This window comes from Mastomys coucha, unplaced genomic scaffold, assembly GCF_008632895.1.
Source record: "Mastomys coucha isolate ucsf_1 unplaced genomic scaffold, UCSF_Mcou_1 pScaffold9, whole genome shotgun sequence".
Taxonomy (NCBI): domain Eukaryota; kingdom Metazoa; phylum Chordata; class Mammalia; order Rodentia; family Muridae; genus Mastomys; species Mastomys coucha.
In genome coordinates this window covers 70,280,477-70,302,866 of record NW_022196915.1, presented here as the reverse complement: position 1 = coordinate 70,302,866, position 22,390 = coordinate 70,280,477, and positions in this window count along the sequence as shown.

Genomic DNA, 22,390 nt, shown 5'->3' with positions numbered 1-22,390 from the left:
GAGATGTCCCTGTTTACTCAGATCATACACTGTCTGCCTTGTCTATGGGAGAAGCTGAGTCTAATCCTTTAGAGATTTGATACATCAGGGAAAGGGCATGCCCCATGGGGTGTGGGGTGGGAGCAGCTCTCAGAGGCAATCAGGAAGGGGGAGGAGCTGAAGAACTCTGCAAGGCAGGACTGGACAGGGGAAAGAACATTTGGAATGTAAATAAAAAACAATTAATTTGAAAAAAATTGTACTTGAAGTACTCACTGCTACAAAAAGGTAGCAGGAATAATATTAAAAGAATATAAACACTGAAAAAGACATCTTAGAATCCCTATTTGCAGCTGAAATAATATTTTACATAAAAGACCCATAAATTTCTTCAAGAAAATTTCTAGAAAAGATAAATACCGAAACTTAGTAGGATATAAAATCAATTTGTACAAATTAACAACATGTATATTTATAAACCAGAGGTATACAGAGAAGGAAATTATTGCCACATTCACATTGACAGGAAATAAAATATCTTGGAATTAGTGATGAATTATAATGACATAAGTTGGTCATTGCTTTAGAAATGAATGTCCACAAAAATTTAAATATTCATGTATATTTTCCCAATAGCTACCATTTGGTTACTCTTTATGTTAACTGGTACTGTTTATAAGAGGAATTGAAAATAGACTCAGTGGTTAAGATTCAATGAAATCAGTATTCTTATCACTTTATCAAAGCCATTGTAAATGAGTCTATGAAACTATAACTTTATTTTTTGCAGAAAATTATTTTATTAAATACTAAAAAAAAAAAAAAATGGGCTAGTCTGGTCTCACACACCTACAATCCCAGCAGGCAGAGGCAGATGAAATTCAGAAAGGCAGAGAGAGAGAGAGAGAGAGAGAGAGAGAGAGAGAGAGAGAGAGAGAGAGAGAGAGAGAGAGAGATGCACAGGGGCACAGTGGCACAGTGGCATCTCTCACAGGGGTACTGATAGGCAGAAGATTTCTGTGAGTTTGAAGTCAGCCTGGTCTATACTGTGAGTTCTAGGCCACCTGAGGATACAGAGTGAGAGTCCCTTCTATTTCAAACCACAACAAATAATTAACAGATTATGAACATTTATAATGTGTAAAATTTAAAGTGGCAGTAAAACCAATATCCACATCAGCACAGTTCCATGATTAGTATGTTTTCTGTCATCCATTCACATTTTTTAATTTTATTTTTATTCCTTACATAGATTACATCACCACTGCCATTTCTTCTAATCCTCCTGCTATGCCAGACATCTACCTGCCCTCTCCATGAAGTCCACTTCTGCTCTGTTTCCCTTCAAAAACAAGTCAAAACAAAACAAAAAGAAAAAGTAAAATTAAAACAAAAAAGATCTGACTCCCAGGAATATTAACCAAAAATGACATACCAAATTATAATAATACTAGGCAAAAATGCTCATATTATGGAGGACTAGGAGACCCCTTAGGGGAAAAAATGTCCCAAGTGCAGGCAAAAGAGTCAGAGATACATTACCACTCCAGCTGTTAAGAATCTATAAGAACACAATTCAGTCTCTGTGAACCCCTATGAGCCCTGCTTGGTTGATTATGTGTGTCATGTTTTCATGGCTTCCTTTACCCCTCTGGCTGCTAGAGTTCTTCCTTCCCCACTTATTTGGGGTTATTATGGTCTCAACTAGTGTTTGGCTGTGAGTCTATACATCTGTTCCTTTCAGTTGGTGAGTGATGCCTCTCTCCTAGCATACTTCTTTGTATGTTCCACTTTGTAAATGTTAGCCCATGCTGGGTCTGTCCATATTTGGTTTCCAGACTGCTATTCACTTTGGTGGTTTCAATGTTGGGAGAGCCTGAGCTGGTAAATTCCAATCCATTCTCGGACTTCATTTTCAAATCAAGTTTTATTAGGCCAAAGCCATAGATAGCCCTTGGTGAAGACATCCCTGGCAGACTTGCCAAGGTCAGCATATGTGAGAGGCACAGTCATGTTCTCAGAGGTGGTGACAGTGGGAACAGTGGCAGCTATGGCAGAGGTTATGGCAAGGAGGCTGAGAGCACAGGAAATGGTTGGTTTATTATTTTAAATTGTCATATTTGGCTCTATACAAGGTCTCTGCCCTGATCAACTTCTGCTTTCTGGCCATCCATGCAGTGTCAGATGTAGGCTCCATTCATGTTATGGCCCTCACATTGGGCTAGTAATTGGTTTATCACTCCCACACATTCTGTGCTATTACCCCATCATATCTTGAAGGCATGACATATTTCAGTTTAAAGGTTTTGATGGGCTGATGTCCGGGTACCACTGCTGGAAGCTTTGGCTAGTAATGGAAGATGGTTGATTCAGTTTCTGCATACCTGTCATTACTAAGAAACTTTGTTAAGGTGACTGTCATTGATTCCAGGGGGTTTCCACTGCACTGGGTTTCCATATCACCCTTCAGGCACCCCAATTCCATTTGTCTTACCCACTACTCTTTGCTTCGATTCCTACTCACCCCACCCTTTCCTCAACTAAGGGAAATAGAATAGATTTTACTGGTAGAATGGGGACAAGGTGGAGATGAAAACTATAGCTTTAAAAACCTATCACTGAGGTTGTAGTAGAGAAAAACAATGATTTTTCAGAACAGCTTGCTGTCACTGGCATAGCAACCATTATTATCCCTCTCTACCTTTGCGCAAAGAGTACAGATGGTTATCTAATGAAATGGGACAGTAAATTTTATAGTTAAAAAGATATTATGGACTTCATAGACCCTGCCAGTGTCTGGGTATTCTCCAGGTGTATTGATCACATTGCAGAACTGCTGTCATATAGGTGATTAGAAGCAAACACATTCAAAGTTCTGCCTTATGAACTCCAAGTATATAAACAGCCTACTTAGTATTTGTGGGATTTTTAGTGTTTTCTAAGACTGAAGATTTCCCATACTTCTTTCTAGAGAGTTAGTTGGTTCTACACAAAGCATGGTGTAACTTTGAGAAATAAATCTTCAAAGTTTTTATTAAAATGTTATTTAGCATTTCAGGTAAGAATTAATGGAAATTATAGTGATTCATACTTGTAAAATTGCAATGAAAGTTATAATTTTTTTAAAGTTAACAATGACTGTAGATTTTCAGATGGGACTGAATATAAATGCAGTATTTATTGATTTTTAAAGTATAATATTGTTTTTGACCAGGACTGTGGGACAGTGGACCATGCCAGGAAACTTCTTTAGTCTAAGCAGGTTCAGTGTCTCTGGCACCCAGGTACCCACCTGAAGTGGTAGGTGGCTCCCTGCTAGCTACTAGGTTTTTGGCGTGGAACATGTGCTACACTTCCCACATAGGAAACATGAATTGTGGTCACATAGACCAGAACCTAGTTCTTCATGTTAGTGAGCTTCTAAAGACTATGAGGGTCTAGCCATTAAGCTTCCTCTCTCAGACGTTTCTTCCTGCAAGAGGTATTCAATCTCTGGTACACCCTGAGAAAGTTGTATGAGCCCATTTTCTATGAAAAACAATCAATAAACAGTTTGGAAGCAAGGACTTTCTCTTTCATCAAGAACAACCATGGAGAGCATGGAGATATTTTTCATCTACTGCACAATCTCTGGTACACTTTCCTAAGTTCCTCCTTGACTTCCAGCAATGTCTAAATGTCCACAAGTCGGGGAGTCCCCTATCCCTGGACTTCTCATCACAGGCCTGTGGACCCCAACCATTTGTTCCCAACTCTATTCGGTTTCCAGTATCAGCTGGTTGCCCAGAACTTGGGATCCCCTACTTCTGGTTTCCATATCCTAGGCTGTGTTTTCCCATAACCTGAGTGGTATATGGGACCTTAGCTAGGAGATGTTAGCATAGATCAAGCATATAATCCTGCTTGACAATAGTCCTGATCTCAGGATAGAGATGGCAAGATATACAAGACTTTCTCAAAAACTGAAATAAATAAAGGGTAGCTATATAAATGAGTAGTAAAGAGATATTTTATATACTAATTTTAGGAAAATTAATTAGAAATTAAAATAATTAACACTTCCACACAAGTAAAATGAGATACAATAAAATTTAAGTATTCACAATGTCAATAATACATGGTCAGAGGTATCAACAGTGGAGTAGAAAATTTCTAAACATGAATGCAATGAAAAGGTAAATAAACAATGGTAAATTTAATATACTACAGATCTTATTATCTGTAATTAAATTTTAAAGTATAAATGTGAAAATAGGAATATTTGAAAATAGAAATACAAACAATAGCTGGGCAGTGGTGGCACATGCCTTTAATCCCAGCACTTGGGAGGCAGAGGCAGGTGGATTTCTGAGTTCAAGACCAACCTGATCTACAGAGTGAGTACCAGGACAGCCAGGACAACACAGAGAAACCCTGTCTTGGAAAACCAAAAGCAACAACAACAACAACAACAAAAACAAAACATAAACAATAAAGACAGTATAAAATATCAATATATTCAATTTATTTAAGGAAGTCAATTTTGAATAAATATTAAGTACTGACTTTTTGCCAGTAGTACTTTTTCCTTCAGTGTCCGTAACTGTAGAAAAGAGTGAAAAAACTATAATCTGTTCCCCAACAGGGCTGTTTATCTCTCCTAGTTGGGAGAGGATGTGCTTAACCTACAGAGACTTTATGTGACATGGTGGGAGGGTATGATGAGGGCACCATCTCAGAAGAGAAGGGGAGGGACTCTGTGAAATGGGAAACTATGAGGGGGCAGCTTTTGGGGTATGAATAAATAAATAAACATAAATAAATAAACAAACAGATAAATAAATGAGCAAATAAATAAATAAATGGAAAAGAATTTGCTGTCATTAGAGAAAATTTAATCAAGCAACATGGCTGATCTGGCAAGGGATCTTATCCAAATACCTTCTATGTATTTATGATTCAGAGGAAATGCAGAGAAGTCCTGGATTATATTATGATCTTAGTGGAATATAGACTTTTCCTTAGTACACATTTTTAATTCCTAACAATGAAGTTAAAGCTAATTTGTAGAAGGAAGCAGCCATGTTGGCAAGTGACATCTAATTGAGGGGCAGACAAAATGATGAATCAGAGAAAGATTTTACAAAATAAATCAGAGATAGTATATGCCCAATTTACAGAAGAACAGTCCAGGAAAAAGAGGCTATATATACATGTGTATACATACATATATATATATATATATATATATATATATATATATATATATATATATATATATATGGCAGTTTTACAGACACAGGTTGCAGAGAACAAGCTAGACACAAGTGAAAACAGAAGAAACCAGAGAATGAGACAGAGATAGAAGATTACAGGCCAAGCTGAGGAAGCTGGGTAGTACCAAGGACCAGCCTTGGCATGGAGAGGGGTTCTGAGGAAGAAGTGCCTGGGAATGACAAAACAAATGCTCCAAGTCAAATTAAGGGAATAAGCTTATGGCCTAGTCTGCTGGAGATAGCTTTTCAGCCTGCTTTCTCTTTTTCTTTCTCTCTCTGATCTTCTTTCTCTGGAGATCTCTAGAAAGTTCTCTCCATGTTCTGCTTGAGATAGTTCTCCAAGCAGTTCTCTATTGCTATTCCTAAACAATTCTCTCAATAGCTTATCCCCTGAAGATGAACCTAGTATTTTATTTACATATTAATCCAGTCATTTACTCCTGTTTTGCTTTTTGATAATCCTAAAAATCAGTATCTCATGACCCTGGTCCCTTAATTCTTAGGATACAGCAAGCATGAATTTCCTTTGAACATTGCAAAAGAATTCAGAGATCTTTCTTCCTCTGTTTAGTACAAATGCTAAATTAGATGGGTCCAGAAATTACCATTTCCATCACACCTGGGCCTAGCCTTGCTCTGTACCAGGCTGACCCTGAACTCAGGAATTTGTCTGCCTTTGTAAGCATAAATAAAAATCTTTGTTGGATGGGCTCTACTGCAATCACCACTCTTAAATTTCTTCATTTCCTTCCTTGGTATCTTTCTGACAAGTTGGCTCATAGTATAGCTGCTCTAGTTCTTTTAGACTTGTGAAGCCCCTCATAATGCATATTACATCCTTATATTTTACATAGTTGAGAAATTATATATATTTTGAACCCATGTTTTTAGAGTTCTTTTCCACAGCATTAAGGGCTGTCCTGAAGGTCTCAGTGCTTACCATTTTGCTGAGACATTAGCCATATCTTGACATCCTGGACTTATGTTGTCTGTTTATCATGGGGTCATTAACATTAATAGGGAGGAGATTCCTTGAAGGAGAAATGTAAAATGGCTACAATATTTTACAAACAAACCTTATGCCCATGGCAGCCATCAACAGTCATGGAGTCCCACTTCTGCTGGCCCTCTTGCATTCTGTCATCCAGTCCAAACCAAGGCCATGTTGGACTGGGCAGGACTGAATTGGTCATCTTGGAGAATTTGATTTTACAGACTCTAGAAGCTTCCAGGCCTTGGATAGGAATAGTTAGAACAGAAAAAGGAATACCCTGGGCTCACCCCAAGGCATGTATTCACACAGCTTTAATATGGCTCTCATCTCAACTGTTCATCAGAGGAAATGAAGACATTAACAGCTATCAAATGAACAAATATGCTGGAAGAAAGAAACTAAAATGATAGTGAAAAGTATCTTTTTTCTCTTAGATCCCTTTTACCACCATTTCCTGCTACAGAAAATTGAAGGATGCTTCTCTGAATTAAAATTAATGCTACTCTAGTTTTCTATCTATAACATAACTCTTTTTAGCAGTTTTCTATATTCATCTTATTTTTGTGTGATTCTAATATTAAATCCATCATTGTTTTCATCTCATTGTTGTTGGTTGCATGCCTAATGTCACCCAGTATAAACTTGGCAAAAATGGACATTGTATATTTGTAAATATTTACTAAATTGGTGTTAATTATTTGTATTTGTATATTAAATAAGATACTTTTGTGTGTTATATTTTTCTTGTAGAGCATATGATCTGTGTCCAGAAGTGTTTGCTTTCATACTAGAAGCATTTTTCTCATTATTCTTCTGTTTGCTTTTTGTCCCTTCTTACCGTGTTTAAAATGTGATGGTCACAAACAGAACATATTTGCTATTTGTAGATGGTAACCAGGAATCACTTTAATAATGCGACAACAAAAACAACAACAACAACAAAATGGCCCAGATACCACTCATTTCAAGACAACTAAGAGCTCTTTACAAGTAATTCAGAATGATTAGCTAACTCTTCCATCACTTCCAGAAGCATGAACTTGCCACTCCAGTTAACTGTAGATTTTATTCTTACCCTTTCAAACCCTATGATTTCTTCAAAGACAAGTAAAATTAGCATGATAAGTTTGAATACCCTGAAAATATTTTATTTTCATATAGTTATTATAATTTCAAGAGCACAGTAATTAAGTGTCTGCTTCAATTAGGACTTAATTATCTAGGGTAATGAATAGACACACAGGAATAGTTTGTCAGTAAGTTAATAAATGTTGACATATTTGAATATGTCGACATTTTTTCTTTCATTATCTCAAAACTCTCTAATTCATCATCATATCTCTGATGTCAATCTTAGCATCTCTTATCTAAAAGATAACATAGAACAAAACAGACAAACATGACTTTACTAATTATTGCTTCTATAATACAGGGATTACAAATATGAAAAAGTCACAGATTTATATTCTTTAATATCTATAAATATTTCAGCTTATTGTAACAATCTAAAATAGAAAAAAATTAGGTGTGCCTTTATTTTCCACTTTCAAATTTTCTGTAAATTTGAAACACTTTTAAACTAAAAAGCTTCTTTGATGGAAACTCTTACCAATATCTTAAAATATGCCTTTTCATACTAGTTTTTTTTTTTTTTTTTTTTTTTTTTTTTTTTTTACATTTGAGATTATAATGTGAAACAATTTCCCCCATCCTTTTCTTTCTTCTAAACTCTCTTCTTGGACTTTTTAAAATTTACAACCTACTACTACACATTCTTTAAAAATAATTTTGTGTACTTGGTTAAGAAAGAGAGCCATGCCGGGCAGTGGTGGCACATGCCTTTAATCCCAGCACTTGGGAGGCAGAGGCAGGTGGATTTCTGAGTTCGAGGCCAGCCTGGTCTACAGAGTGAGTTCCAGGACAGCCAGGGCTACACAGAGAAACCCTGTCTTGAAAAAACCAAAAAACCAAAAAAAAAAAAAAAAAAAAAAAAAAAAAAAGAAAGAGAGCCACATGTATGACTTCTAACACCTTCTTCTACGGCAGGCATCATGGTGGTCCATTGCTGTATCGATTCTGTCTTCAACCTCTTCTTCAGCTGAGCAATGGATCTTCTGGATGCTTAGTTCATAGCTAATTTTGGAGAGTACTGATTGTCATATAGTAGAAAGAATGAGCATCACTTTAATAGTGTTCCATAATCCTCTAAGTGTCTTCCTTCCACATCATCCTTCACCTAAATAGAATGTAATTCAAAATATTAGAAACTAGCAATGGGACATGGCATTACCTGCACCCATGAATAACTGAGGGAAGAATAAATTAGAGTTATATGAAAGAGAATACTGATTTTAAATTTTTCAAATCATTCAATATTAGAATGGGTAGTTCTATCTGTCAATATGGATACAGTTTTATATTGAAAATTATGCCATATTATATATAACTATTATACTATAATATTTTAAATTATAAATTACAGATATAAACAAATATCATCACGTTTTTATTTTTATTTTATCCAAAATCACAATTCCCTACATTTATAGAGTATGCTATTGTCTTTAAATATGTGTTTAATGTGGAATCATTAAATGAAACTAATTCATATACCCATCTTTTAAGTTATCTTTTTCATAATGATACATTTGAAATTGCTCTTTAACTGCTTTAAAATATACTAACTTTATTTTCTTTCTGCTAGAGAAAAGACTGCCAACCAAAGTGCACAGAGAGGATTCTGGACAAGTGTTCTATCACTGGACAAGTTTTCTATCAGTGAACTCTGAGTTCTGGAATTATTTATTGTTTATCACAGATAAACAACGTTACTTTTTTGATAATGAAATATTATTTCATAAAATGTCCTTTGGGTTTATCCCTATTGTCACAAATAGCATTTCCTTCTTGTTAGTATGATTTTATGGGTGTGAACATTGTCACTCATGTTGTGTTTGTGAATATGTATGGGTATGCCATTTGCTGCCTCTTGCTTTGAGACAAGGTCTTGACACAAGTCTAAGCTGGCCACAAACAAACTTTTTTTTCTGCTTCTGTTTTCTAAATACTGACATTAAGATCTGCAGCAACATGCCTAGTTTCACATACACACTTGAGATATTGATTTCAATTTCTTTTTGATATGTTAACAGTGGGAGGACTGGTGAATCATGTGTTAGCTGTGCTTAGAGTTTTTTTTTTTAAATTAAACTTCATAATGCATTGTGGAATGACTATACTTATTTTTAAGTACACAGTTTCATCCATATTTTTTCAATTATTTAAATTTTAACTTTTGATACTAATGATCATGACCTGAGATTTAAACACATATAAGAAAACATAAAAGAAATGAGACACTCTTGTAAATGTGAATAGAGAATGTACAGTGAAAAAGAAATAATTGTCCAACCATTTATTCCACATAAGAAATTCATACATGAAATACAAAAGTAACTCAGCCACGTAACAAAGTGAATTAAAACATAACATAATTAAAACATCAATAAAGGATATGAAAAGAAATTTATCAAATAAACACAGAATAATAGGTTAAGCTGTATACAAAATATTCTTAGTCACTAGGATATTCATAATATAGTAAGATAAACTCATAATTTTACTGTCTTTGTCAAGTCGTTATTTATCATATTTCCATAGTATTGACACCTGGTCTGGTAATGTTCCCTGCCAATTATTTACTATCTACCACCATTATTTTCTTAAGCATTGAAAAATGTATTAACATTTAATTTTAAAATCATGTTCCTAATAATTAATGCACATTTTACAACAATTCAGAGGATTTTTTTCTATATGTTTGTAGACTCTGATTTTTATAGAAATGATTGGGGTATTGAATTTGGTAAAGACAACACATGGTCCTAAATATATTTCTTCCATTTCTTTAAACCCCAAAAATACTTATTCTTCCTATTTCTAAGTTAATATACCTAGAAGCAGAGATACATCCAGAGAAGAACCTTACATTAACTATGCAACCTAGAAAACTCTCCGCAGAATTAAGAAATTGTATAGCTACATGATTTCTAAAGTAGAAACAATTATTTTTGTTGTAGCCTCATACTTATGCCAATGTGAACTGTTTATGTATTTCCCTAAACATCTGTTAATTTTTCTTTGTACAAGTCCACTGAGAGGAAATAAAAAGAGCTGCTTTGCAATGCAGTTAGCATCTAAATTGAAGCAAATCATCTGCCCTAAGAAAGTACTTGCCTTAGGTTTTTCTTTCTGTTGTATCCAGGTTTAAGAAAGTAAAAAACAAAACAAAACAAAATAAACAAACAAAAATCCTACCTGTTAAAATTTGTGAAAAAAAAAGATGTACACAAATACTTTTAATTTTAAGTTTCAACATAAATGACCTATGGAGAAAACTTTGTTAAGTACCATGAATATCATGCAAACAAGGTTGTCCCTATAACAGTAAGAATAATGTATTTTGTTGGGGATTGAATGTGAGAGTTAAAATGCAACAGCAAAATAATTATGAACCTTTTGATTGTATCAGTAATGCAAAAAATCTCATAATGATTTTGCTATCAGCCATAGTCATGACTCCTGCTATTATTTACTTAAGAATTTATGTTAAAATACATTTTGTAGTGCTAGTAAATATGAATAACTGAAGAACCAAATGGCTAAGTCTGAAGCATTTTGTGGATGTCATGCTATTTGTTAAACATTCTTTTGTGAGTATGTTTGCTTATACATCTAACTCTCTTCCAAAGGCTTATTAAGCATTGTTTCAGATCTCATGATAAATGAAGGAATATTTAACCAGCACTTATTTAATGCTTGTTATGTGGACAACACACAAATCATTTAATCTCCAGAAATCCCTTTAAGGCTGTTTCTGTTGTTTACATGAGGAAACTAAGGAATAGAAAGGTTAAGTGATTTGCCCAAGATTATTTAATTAGTAATTGCCATTACTTGGGTTTAAAACATGCCTTCTTTGCTTGAAATTTGTGTAATTAACTACTATATAAAGTCAATTCATAGAGATATCAATGAAAATAAATTTTATTTTCTGGGACTCAGTTGTAATCCAGTTTTATTTATTGATTATAAATAAATTTATAATTCTTGTGCTTGGTAGTTAAAGTTGCTTGCTCTATCAAATAACTTGACTTCAATCCTTAGTACCCATATGGCAGGAACCAAAATATGACTCCCAAAGGTTGTTTTCTGATGCTCGCATGAGCTGTGGTGTCTGTGTCCTCACATTTACAAAATAAGCATTGTTTGAAAAGACAGTAAATGTTATTATATTCCATATAGTTATTATTATAACAGTATCTATATAGAAGAAGCGTTATTCATAAAATATTGATTCAAAGTAATTTTAACATTGTGGTATTGTGGATTTGGCTTATTGCTTCTATTATGTTAATTGGGTTCTCAAAATTACAGGGGAACTCACATGTCTGCATGTAAGATACTGAGCTAGGTGACATTTTTGTAGTAAGTAAAAATAACAAAGAAGACATTTTATTTTACCTATATTAGTGCATGGGGGTGGGACCTACTCCAATGCACTAATGAGTATGAATACCAGTAGACAACCTAGGGCAAAGTTCTTTCCTTCTATCATGTGAGTCCAAGGATGTAACTCCCTCAGGTCAGCAGGCACTGTAACAAGTGCCTTCACCTGATGTTTACCCACCCAAGGAGAAGCATTTCAGAAAGAGATGTGGAGGATTTAATATAGAATTCCTGTTACTTTAGAATACAATGCAGTTAGAATACTTTTGCTTTTACTTTGACTTTACTCTAGGGTACAGAATATTCCTATATTAGTATTATACACTGGAGTATAAGTTCTCTTCTCAATGACTCATTCCCTTCTTTTTAAAACAATCAATCATCTTTTATTATTATTATCATTATTATTATTAAATATTTTCTTTATTTACACTTCCAATTTTATCCCCTTTTCTCACTTACCCCCCTGAAAGCCCCCCTATCCCATTCTTCTCTCTGCTCACTAACCCACCCACTTCTCCTTCTCTGTTCTGGCATTGCCCTGCACTGGGGCATTGAGCCTTCACACGACCAAGGGCCTCTCCTCTCATTGATATCTGACAAGTCCATCCTCTGCTATATATGTGGCTGGAGCCTTGAGTCCTTCCATGTGTACTCTTTGGTTGGTGATTTAGTCCCTGGGAGCTCTGGGGGTGCTGGTTGGTTCATATTGTTGTTCGTCCTGTGGGGCTGCAAACCCCTTCAGCTCCTTGGGTTCTTTCTCTAGCTCCTACATTTGGGACCCTGTGCTCATTCCAATGGATGGCTGTCAGGCACTGGCAGAGGCTCTCAGGAGACAGATATATCAGGTTCCTGTCAGCCAGCACTTGTTGGCATCCACAATAGTCTCTGGGTTTGCTAACTGTGTATGGGATGGATCTCCGGGTAAGATAATCACTGAATGGCCTTTCCTTCAGTTTCTGCTTCAAACTGTCTCTGTATCTCCTCCCATGGGTATTTTGATTCTTTCTATTAGTGTTAGTGTGTCTTTGAAACCCTTATGGCACTTAAACTGCTCACAAACACGGGAATACCTGAGGTAGGACCTCCTTGCTATAGTAAAGACTTTAGTTCAGGAGTAATTACGCACACTCCCTTTCATCATATGTGTCCACAGACTTAATAATAAGCACTAGGGGCTTTTTTTTGACAATGTTCTAGAGCTGCTAAGCATCATGCTCTTTAAAACCTATTTGTCAAAGGTTATGGGAGATGGGCTTTATTTTTTGGTTCATGTAATCCAGGTATGACATATTTTGTGGTTCATTGGAAATGTGATATGAAGATGGATGGATGTTTGAGTGAAATGATATGTCCTAGATAGACCACTATATGTTCCTCTACTTTAAAGAAACAAATGGTACAGAACATCTGTTTGTTTTCATTGGTCTTACTTATTCGACAAACCTCTGGGTGAAGTCAGAATTATACTGTTACTGTGTATTCTGTGGTTTTGTAGCAATGGTCAACTTCCCTTTAACAATGGGTTCATGTTGTCAGTTTCTTTAGATGGTAAAAGGCAACATATTATAAAAGAAATAAGTACTTGTATTTCTTTCATTTCATTAATAAAGAGATCAAGGGGAAAAGTCGTGTTTTCCATTTTGTCTCCTTGGTTTCTAATGTACTATATATCTTGATATTTGCTCATAGCTATTTGTCTTTAAAATTGTAGGAATAACAGATCAAATGTAACTCACATTTGAACACTTCCATTCAAAATTTGTTTAATATTAATTAAAAGTTTTAAAAAATCTTTTATGAATGCTGATATCTCAGAGACAAGTTAGCTAGTAAGTAATAAAATTAGCATTTTGTTCATTATTATTATTATTATTATTATTATTATTATTATTATTGTTATTAATCATTTTACACACTAGTCATTATCTCCCTCCTGGAGTCTGCCTTCTGGCTATTCTTCATCCCATACCTCCTCCCTTGTGTCCAAAAGGATGACCCTACCCCTCCCTCCTCTCCACCAGAACTCTCTACTCCCTGGGGCCTCAAGTACACTGCCTAATTGGTGGATCATTGTCTGAGGGATCTTGGTGGTCCAGGTTAGTTGAGACTGCTGGTTTTCCAAAATTATCATTGTGTTTAAGATTAACATTATGGAAGGCATCTCATATGGAAGGAAAGTGTCTCACTGCAGTGAGGAAACACCATGATCATGCTAACTCATATAAAGTAAAACATTTAATTGGGCTGGCTTGTAGCATCTGGGATTCTATCTATTATCTTCATGGCAGAAAGCATAGGAATTTGCAGGAGGGCTTAGAGTTCTACACTTTGATGTAAATGTAGCCAGGATTCTGTCTTCCACAGGGAGCCAGGATAAAGCTCTCTCCCAAACTGGACAGAGTTTGAGCATAGGGGCCCTCTAAGCCGTACATACACAGTGACAAACTTCATTCAACAGGGGAACACCTATTCCAACCAAGCCACAAGTCCTAATACTGCCACTTTCCATGTGCCGAAAGTATTCAAAACACCACAGTCTATTCACTGGCCTCCATAGTCTTGTTCAGACATGTGAGTCTATGTGGACCATAGCTAGCTGACCATAGCATAATGCAAAAATACATTTAGGCCAACTTCAAAAATCCCCATAGTCTACAGCAGTTTCAACAATGTTAAAAGTCCAACATTTGAAGTCTCTTTTGAGATTCATGCCAACTTTTAATTGTGATCCCATGTAAAGTCAAAATCAAAATGGACATCACATACTTCCAAGATCACAAAATATAAACTCCCATTCCAAAATGTCATAGTGAGGATACTTGACAGAAAATCAACTAGGGGAAAACGCCAAACACTGCATCTCCATATAACACCTTTCATATGTAACACCTTTAAGCTTTCTTGACTGCAAAACAATTCTGTCTCTTGGGGTGGTCCCATTCCCTTTAGCAGCTTTTCTTGGCAGGTATTGTACAGCTGTGGCATTTCTAACAGCTTGAGGTCTCCAAGGCATCTTAACTTCAAAGCTTCTTGTTCCAGTGTGTGGGATCCATACATGATCTTCTGGGCTTCGGCAAAGGCTTGGGTCACTTTTCCAGCTCTGCCATCTATAGCATTCTAGATTCTGTGTGACTCCACTCCACTCCACTCCACTGCTGCTACTGTTCTTAGTTGTGATCCCATGATACTGTTATATCCAATATTTGGGCTCTTCTGCTAAAATTAGGCTTCAACAATAACCACTCATAGTCTCTCTTCATGGTGTCAAGCCTCAAATTCTTTGCATGAGCCCTTCAGTCCTGGGCCACGAACTGCAATTGAAGATACACCTTCACCAATAGCCTATCCTGTCCTCTCACAGTGCCATGCCTCAAATGATCTTTATGACAATTTCATGCCTTTAAAATCTATACCATCTGGGAGATTCTTACAGATTACCAAGTCCACTGACATTATGAGGTACAACCTTGTCTATCTCTTGAACATAACTTCTTTGAACTCTCAGAAAACACTTCCAAGAAGATTTCTCCTCAGTGATGCTAGACTCTTCATAATCACCAATAATTTCTTAGTTCCACCTAATCAGGATCAATTGTCCTAGACACTTTCTATTCTTGACTCTAAAGCCAAAGGTACATGGTCAAAGCTGAGGAGTTCTGCCACTTTTTGGGGCTTAAATATGGCCTTCTATTACATCATTGCCAGCTTTCTGTTTTCCAGCTATTTCACTACCTAAGCTTGGCTGTTTTAAAACTTGTTCCATAGATTGAACTTGAACTCAGGGTTCTTCATGCCTCTGTATTCTGAGTACCGCGTAAAAAGTTACGTACCACCATACCTGGAGCTAAAGTGTTCTTTACCTATAACTTGCTCTGTACCAAGCTAGCCTTGAACTCAGAGATCTGCTTGCTTCTTTCTCCTGGAAATAAAGGTATGTCCCTGCCTGGACTTAAGCTTTTCATGACCATTATTCCTCAAGGTATACATCAAAATGACGTGTTTTTCATCATCAAGGGCTGGATTATAGGAATGCCTTCCATTTCTGGATTATAATTCATTCCAGACTAAAAGTCCACAAGACTTTGATGCAGGATCATCATCTTCACCTACCTCCAGGATGATTCTTTTTCTGCTACCTTTCTGCTCCTGCCCTTTTCCCTCCTAAATTTCTAGCTCCCCATCTTAATTCCTGTCCAATCACAGGCCTGTTACTGCCCTAATGTGATTGGACAGAGAAAATGTTGCAACAAAACTGGAAATGGAAAACTTAGGAAAGAGGTCAGGAATTACAGATTTAAATATTGCCAACAGAATACAAGAGATAGAAGAGAGAATCCAAAGCGAGGACAAAATAGATATTAAGAATCTCATGACAAAGCCAAAAGGAGAGAACCACAAACACATAAAGCCATGTACAAAAGCAAACATATCAGGAACCAACAGTCATCTCTCTTTAATATCTCTCAATATTAATGGACTCAACTCACCTATAAAAAGACATAAGCTAACAGACTGGATAGAGATTCAGCATTTTGCTGCATACAAGAAACAAAGACAGGCAATATCTCAGAGTAAAAGGATGGAAAAAGGTCTTCCAAGCAAATAGCTCCAGGAAACAAGCTGGAGTTGCCATCCTACTATCCAATAAAATAGACTTTCAACCAAAAGTTATCAAGTGAGATGAAGAATGACACTTCATATTCATCAAGAGGGAAACCCACCAAGAGAAATTCTCTATTCTGAACATCTATGCAGCAAATACAAGAAGACCCAAACTCATAAAAGAAACTTTACTAAAACTCAAAACATACACTGAACACCACACAATAATAGTGGGTAATTTCAACACCCTACTCTCTCCAATGGACAGGGCATTGGAACAGAAACTAAATAGAGACACAGTGAAACTAAGATAGGTTATGAACCAAATGGATTTAACAGATATGTACAGAACAATTCACCCTAAAACAAAAGAAGACACATTCTTCTTAGCACCTTATGGTACCTTCTCCAAAATTGATCATATAAATGGTCACAAAACAACCCTCAACAGATACAAGAAGTTTGAAATCATTCCATGCATCCTATCAGATCACTATGGCCTAAGCCTGGTTTTCAATAACAGCAATAACTACAGGAAACCCACTTGGAAACTGAACAACTCTTTACTCAATGATAACTTTGTCAGGGAAGAAATAAAGAAATTTAATAAAGAAATAAAGAAATAAATTCCTGAAATTTAATGAAAATGTTGATACATCATACCCGAACTTATGGGACACAATAAAAGCAGGGCTAAGAGAAAATTTCATAGCTCTAAGTGCCCTGGTAAAGAAACTGGAGAGATCTTACACTAACAACTTAACAGCACACCTGAGAGCTCTAGAAAAAAAAGAAGCAAACTCACCCATGAGGAGTAGAAGGCAGGAAATAGTCAAAGTCAGGGCTTAAATCAACCAAATAGAAACAAAGAAAACAATACCATGAATCAGCAAAATCAAAACTGGTTCTTTAGGAGAATCAACAAGACAGATAAACCCCTAGACAAATTAACTAAAGGGCTAAGAAGCAGTATCAAAATTAATAAAATCAGAAATGAAAAGGGAGACATAACAACAGAAATGGAAAAAATTCAAAATATCATCAGATCCTACTATAAAAGTCTATACTTAACAAAACTGGAAAATATAGAAGAAATGGGTGGTTTTCTGGGCAGATGTGACATACCAAAATTAAATCAAGAGCAGGTAAACTATCTAAGCAAGCCCATATCTCACAAGGAAATAGAAGAAGTAATTAAAAACCTTCCAACCAAAAAAAGCCCAGGGCCAGATGGATTTAGTGCAGAATTCTACCAGACTTTCAACGAAGACCTGATACCAATTTTCCTCAAAGTACTCCATAAAATAAAAACAGAAGGAACACTACTTACCTCATTCAATGAAGCCACAATTAGTCTGATACCCAAACCACACAAGGACCTAACCAAACAAGAGAACTTCTGACCAATCTCACTTATGAATACCAATGCAAAAATATTCAGCTTTCCATCACTCAAGAGTCATGATTCTTTTTTCATATCTATGTTTATCATATGAGGGACACATGGATAATTGTGTGAGTTCTGCTTGTTTCTTATGCTTTGGTTTATAGAAATCCCTTATATATGTGTTTCTTCTTAGAAAGATTTTATTCCACCATGGGTTTGAGTATTTATATCTAGTATATACTAGGCAGTAATTTACTTTCAGGGCCTAAAATCTATCACTCAGTGAATACTTCTTCATATGGGTTTCAACTCACAGGTCTGATGTGAATCAAATGCTTTTATGCTCATGAGTTTGCTTTCTTTATTGTAAGTTTTAGTATTCTAAGTTTTAGTATTATATATGTATCTCTGACTGTGTAGTCTTGGCATTTTAACTATCAGATTTCAAGGTGATATTCATTTCTTCTTGTGCCTATTCAGGATTCTTGAATGTCCATGAGTTTCCCTGGATTTGACAGATTTTCTACAATTCTATTGAAATGATTTTTTTGTACCAAGATTTTTATCTTTTCTTCTTCTCTGGTCCACTGATTTTTTAGATTGGGCTTTTGATCATAATTCCAGAGTTCCTGAAAATCATGACCTTGCTTATTTTTCCTTTTTATTGGCTGAATATTTCCTTAGCTTTGACTTCGATTCCTGATGTTATTTATTTTGTTCAATCTAGTATACATTAGTGTTTTCCAGTTCATGTTTTATTTTATTTTTCAAAATATTTATTTTTAACATTCATACTTTGTTTTGATTCAATATTTCATTATTATAACTACATTTTCATAGATATGTATTTATGTTCTTGTTTTTCTCTCTTTGAAATCATTAATTTTTTTCTTTGAGAAATTGATTTTGTAGAGGCTTACTCAACAGCCTGTGGTGGGGGCAGGCCAAAGAGAGGCAAGCACAGATGCCAATTATGTGGTACATCTACACAATGGAATACTACTCAGCTATTAAAAACAACAAATTTATGGAATTCTAAGGGAAATGGATGGATCTGGAGAATATCATCCTGAGTGAGGTAACCCAATCACGAAAGGACACACATGGTATGCATTCACTGATAAGTGGATATTAGCCCAGAATCTTACAATACCCAAAATACAATCCATAAACCACAAGAAACGCAAGAAGAAGGAAGACCAAACTGTGGATGCTTCATTCCTTCTTATAAGGGGGAGAAAAATACCCATCTAAGGAGTTGCAGAGACAAACTATAGAGCAGAGGCTGAAAGAAGGACAATTCAAAGACTGTTACACCTGGGAATCCTTTCCATATGCAATCATCAAACCTAGATACTATTGTGGATGTCAGCAAGTGCTTGCTGACAAGAACCTGATATAGCTGTCTCCTAGACACTTTTTTACCTATGTGACCTACTGAGAGGCTCTGACAGTTCCTGACTAATACATAAGTAGAGACTCACAACCATCCATTGGACTGAGCATAGGGTCCCCAATGAAGGAGCTAGAGAAAGGACCCAAGGAGTTGAAGGGCTTGCAGTCCTTTAGGATGAACAACAATATGAACTAACTAGTACTCTCAGAGCTCCCAGGGACTAAACCATCAAGCAAAAAGTACACATGGTTTGATTCATTGTTCCAGCAGCATATGTATAGCAGAAGATGGCCTAGTCAGTCATCAATGGGAAGAGAGGCCCTTGGTCCTGTGAAGGTTTATGCCCCAGTATAGGAGAATGCCAGGGCCAGGAAGTGGGAAAGAGTGGGTTGGTGAGCAGGGGAAGCGGGGAGGAAACAGTGTTTGGTTTTTGTTTTTGTTTTTTCAAAGGGGTTACTTGGAGAGGAGATATTATTTGAAATGTAAATAAAGAAAATATCTAATAAAAAAAAAAAGAATCGACAAATGGGACCGCATAAAGTTTCAAAGCTTCTGTAAGGCAAAGGACACTGTGAATAAGATAAGAAGGCAACCAACAGATTGGGGATAAAGGGATACTATCCAATATATACAAAGAACTCACGAAGTTAGACTCCAGAGAACCAAATAACCCTATTAAAAATGTGGTACACAGCTAAACAAATAATTTTCAACTGAGGAATATAGAATGGCAGAGAAGCATGTAAAGAAATGTTCAACATCCTTAGTCACCAGGGAATAATGCAAATCAAAACAATCCTGAGATTCTACTTCATGCCAGTCAGAATGACTAAAATTAAAAACTCAGGTGAAAGCAGATGCTGGCAAGGATGTGGAGTGTATTAGTCAGGGCTTTCTAGAGTCACAGAACTTATGGTAGTCTCTATATAGTAAAGGAATTTATTAATGACTTACAATCGGTGGTCCAACTTACAACAATGGTCAAAAGCAGCTATGAATGGAAGTCCAAGGATCTAGCAGTTGCTTAGTCCCACAAGGCAAGCAGGTAAAGCAGAGAGAAAGACTTCCTTCTTCAAATGTTCTTATATAGGTCTCCAGCAAAAGGTGTGGCCCAAATTAAAGGTGAATATCAATGCAAAAATATTCAATAAAATTCTTGAAACTGAATTCAAGAACACATTAAAACCATCATTCTCCACAATCATTAGGTTTCATCCCAGGGTTGCAAGGTTGGTTTAATATACAAAAATCCATTAACGTAATCTACTATGTAAACAAATTCAAAAAGAAAATTACATGATCATCTCTTTAGAGGCAGTAAAAGAATTTGACAATATTCAACACCCCTTCATTTAAAAAGTATTGGAGAGATCAGGAATTCAAGGCCCGTACCTAAAAATAATGAAATCAATTTACTGCAAACAAACAAACAATATCAAATTAAATGGTGACATACTTGAAGCAATCCCATTGAAATTTGAGACAAGACAAGGATGACAACTCTCCCCATACCTCTTCAAAACAGTACCTGAAGTGTTAGGTAGAACAATAAGTCAACAATAGGAGACCCAGGGAATACAAATTGGTAAAGAAGAAATAAAGGTATCACTATTTTCAGATGATATGATAGTATATATAAGTGACACCACAAATTCTACCATAGAACTTCTCCAGTTGATAAACAACTTCAGAAAGTGGCCAGATATGAAATTAACTCAAATAAATCAGTAGCCTTTCTTTATACAAAGAACAAACAGGCTGAGAAAGAAATTAGGGAAACAACTCTCTTCAGAATAACCACAAATAATAAAAAATATTTTGGGGGTAATTCTAATCAAACAAGTGAAAGACCTATATGACAATAACTTCAAGTCTCTCAAGAAAAAATCAAAGATGTTCTCAGAAAATGGAGAGATCTCCCATGCTCATGGACTGGCAGAATTAACATAGTAATAATGGCCATCCTACTAAAGGCAATCTATAGATTCAATGAAATCCTCATCAAAATCCCAAAACAATTCTTCAAAGACATGGAAAGAACAATTCTCAAATTCATCTGTAAAGGCAAAAAACCCAGAATAGTGAAAATGATTTTTAACAATAGAAGAAAAGCTAAGGGAATCACTATCCCTGACCTCAAGGTTTACTGCAGAGCAATAGTTATAAAAACGTCATGGTATGTTGGGCTCTATTTGGCCCTGGTTTGGGCCTTGAAGACAAACCTGAGCCTGGCTCGAGTTTTGTAAACTGTCTCAGTCATTCAGTACTGGAGTGACCTGGCCTGCAGGTCAAGTTATTTGGGGGAACGAGGAGGGTCACAACCTGTGAATAAAGAATGGGCAAGAGAGATAACAGGACTCAAGGAAGCATTGCTTGTCAAGAGCCATTTACTTAGTGGAGCTGAACATATTTAAAGCAAAAATCTTGGAGGGGAGGGAGAGGAAGGAGGGAGATGGAAGGTTACAAAATCTTCTGGGGTTGAGCTCCGAGGTGACAGGTGGGGAGAGGGTGGATGACAGGTGGAGAGGGGGTGGATTTCCGTGAATGTTCTTTTCTCAGGGCCAAGCTGGATCCTTGTGATTGTCAGGCTGGATGTTAATCTCAGGGTTCTCAATTAGCTGGGGCAGGATGTTTATCTCAGGGCTCTCATGGTTCCCAACATCTCCCCCTTGTCTGTGTAATAAGGTCAATTGGACCATCACAGTGAAGCACCCTGGAAGGAAACCTCTCAACCTCATCTTTGAGGTCTCACAATGGGAGCCTGAGCCTGGTAGAGGGCAATGCTCAAACTCTTACCCGTCACTGGGTCAACCCCCCCCCCCAGGGGCTGCCCTGTCTTAGGCAGTCAAGACTTAATGCCAGCTCCATCTCTGATTTACCAGGTCCCTTGTCATGGGGAGAGAGCTAGAGTGGGTCAGGGCTGATGGCCTTAGGCTATTTGAGTAGAGGGGGAGATGGGATGGACCATTCCTAGCGAAACCCAAGGCAAAACCTATCTTTCCAGCGTCCCTCTTGTAAGACCCGAAAGTTGAGAGGCTGGCCAAAGGGCGGGGAGTCTGGGGCATGCGGGGCCACAGGGATGGGAGCCTGTGATGGCTCTTCAGTGTCAAGGCGATGATAATGGACCTGCACCAGTTTGGTAGTGGAGTCAACCTGATTCTTAACAAAGGTAGTTAGACAATTGAAGGCCCAAGGGCAAAAGGAGAGAAGAAGAAGGAGGCCCACAAATGGTCCCAGAAAGCTGGGAAGGAGGGTGGTGAGCCATG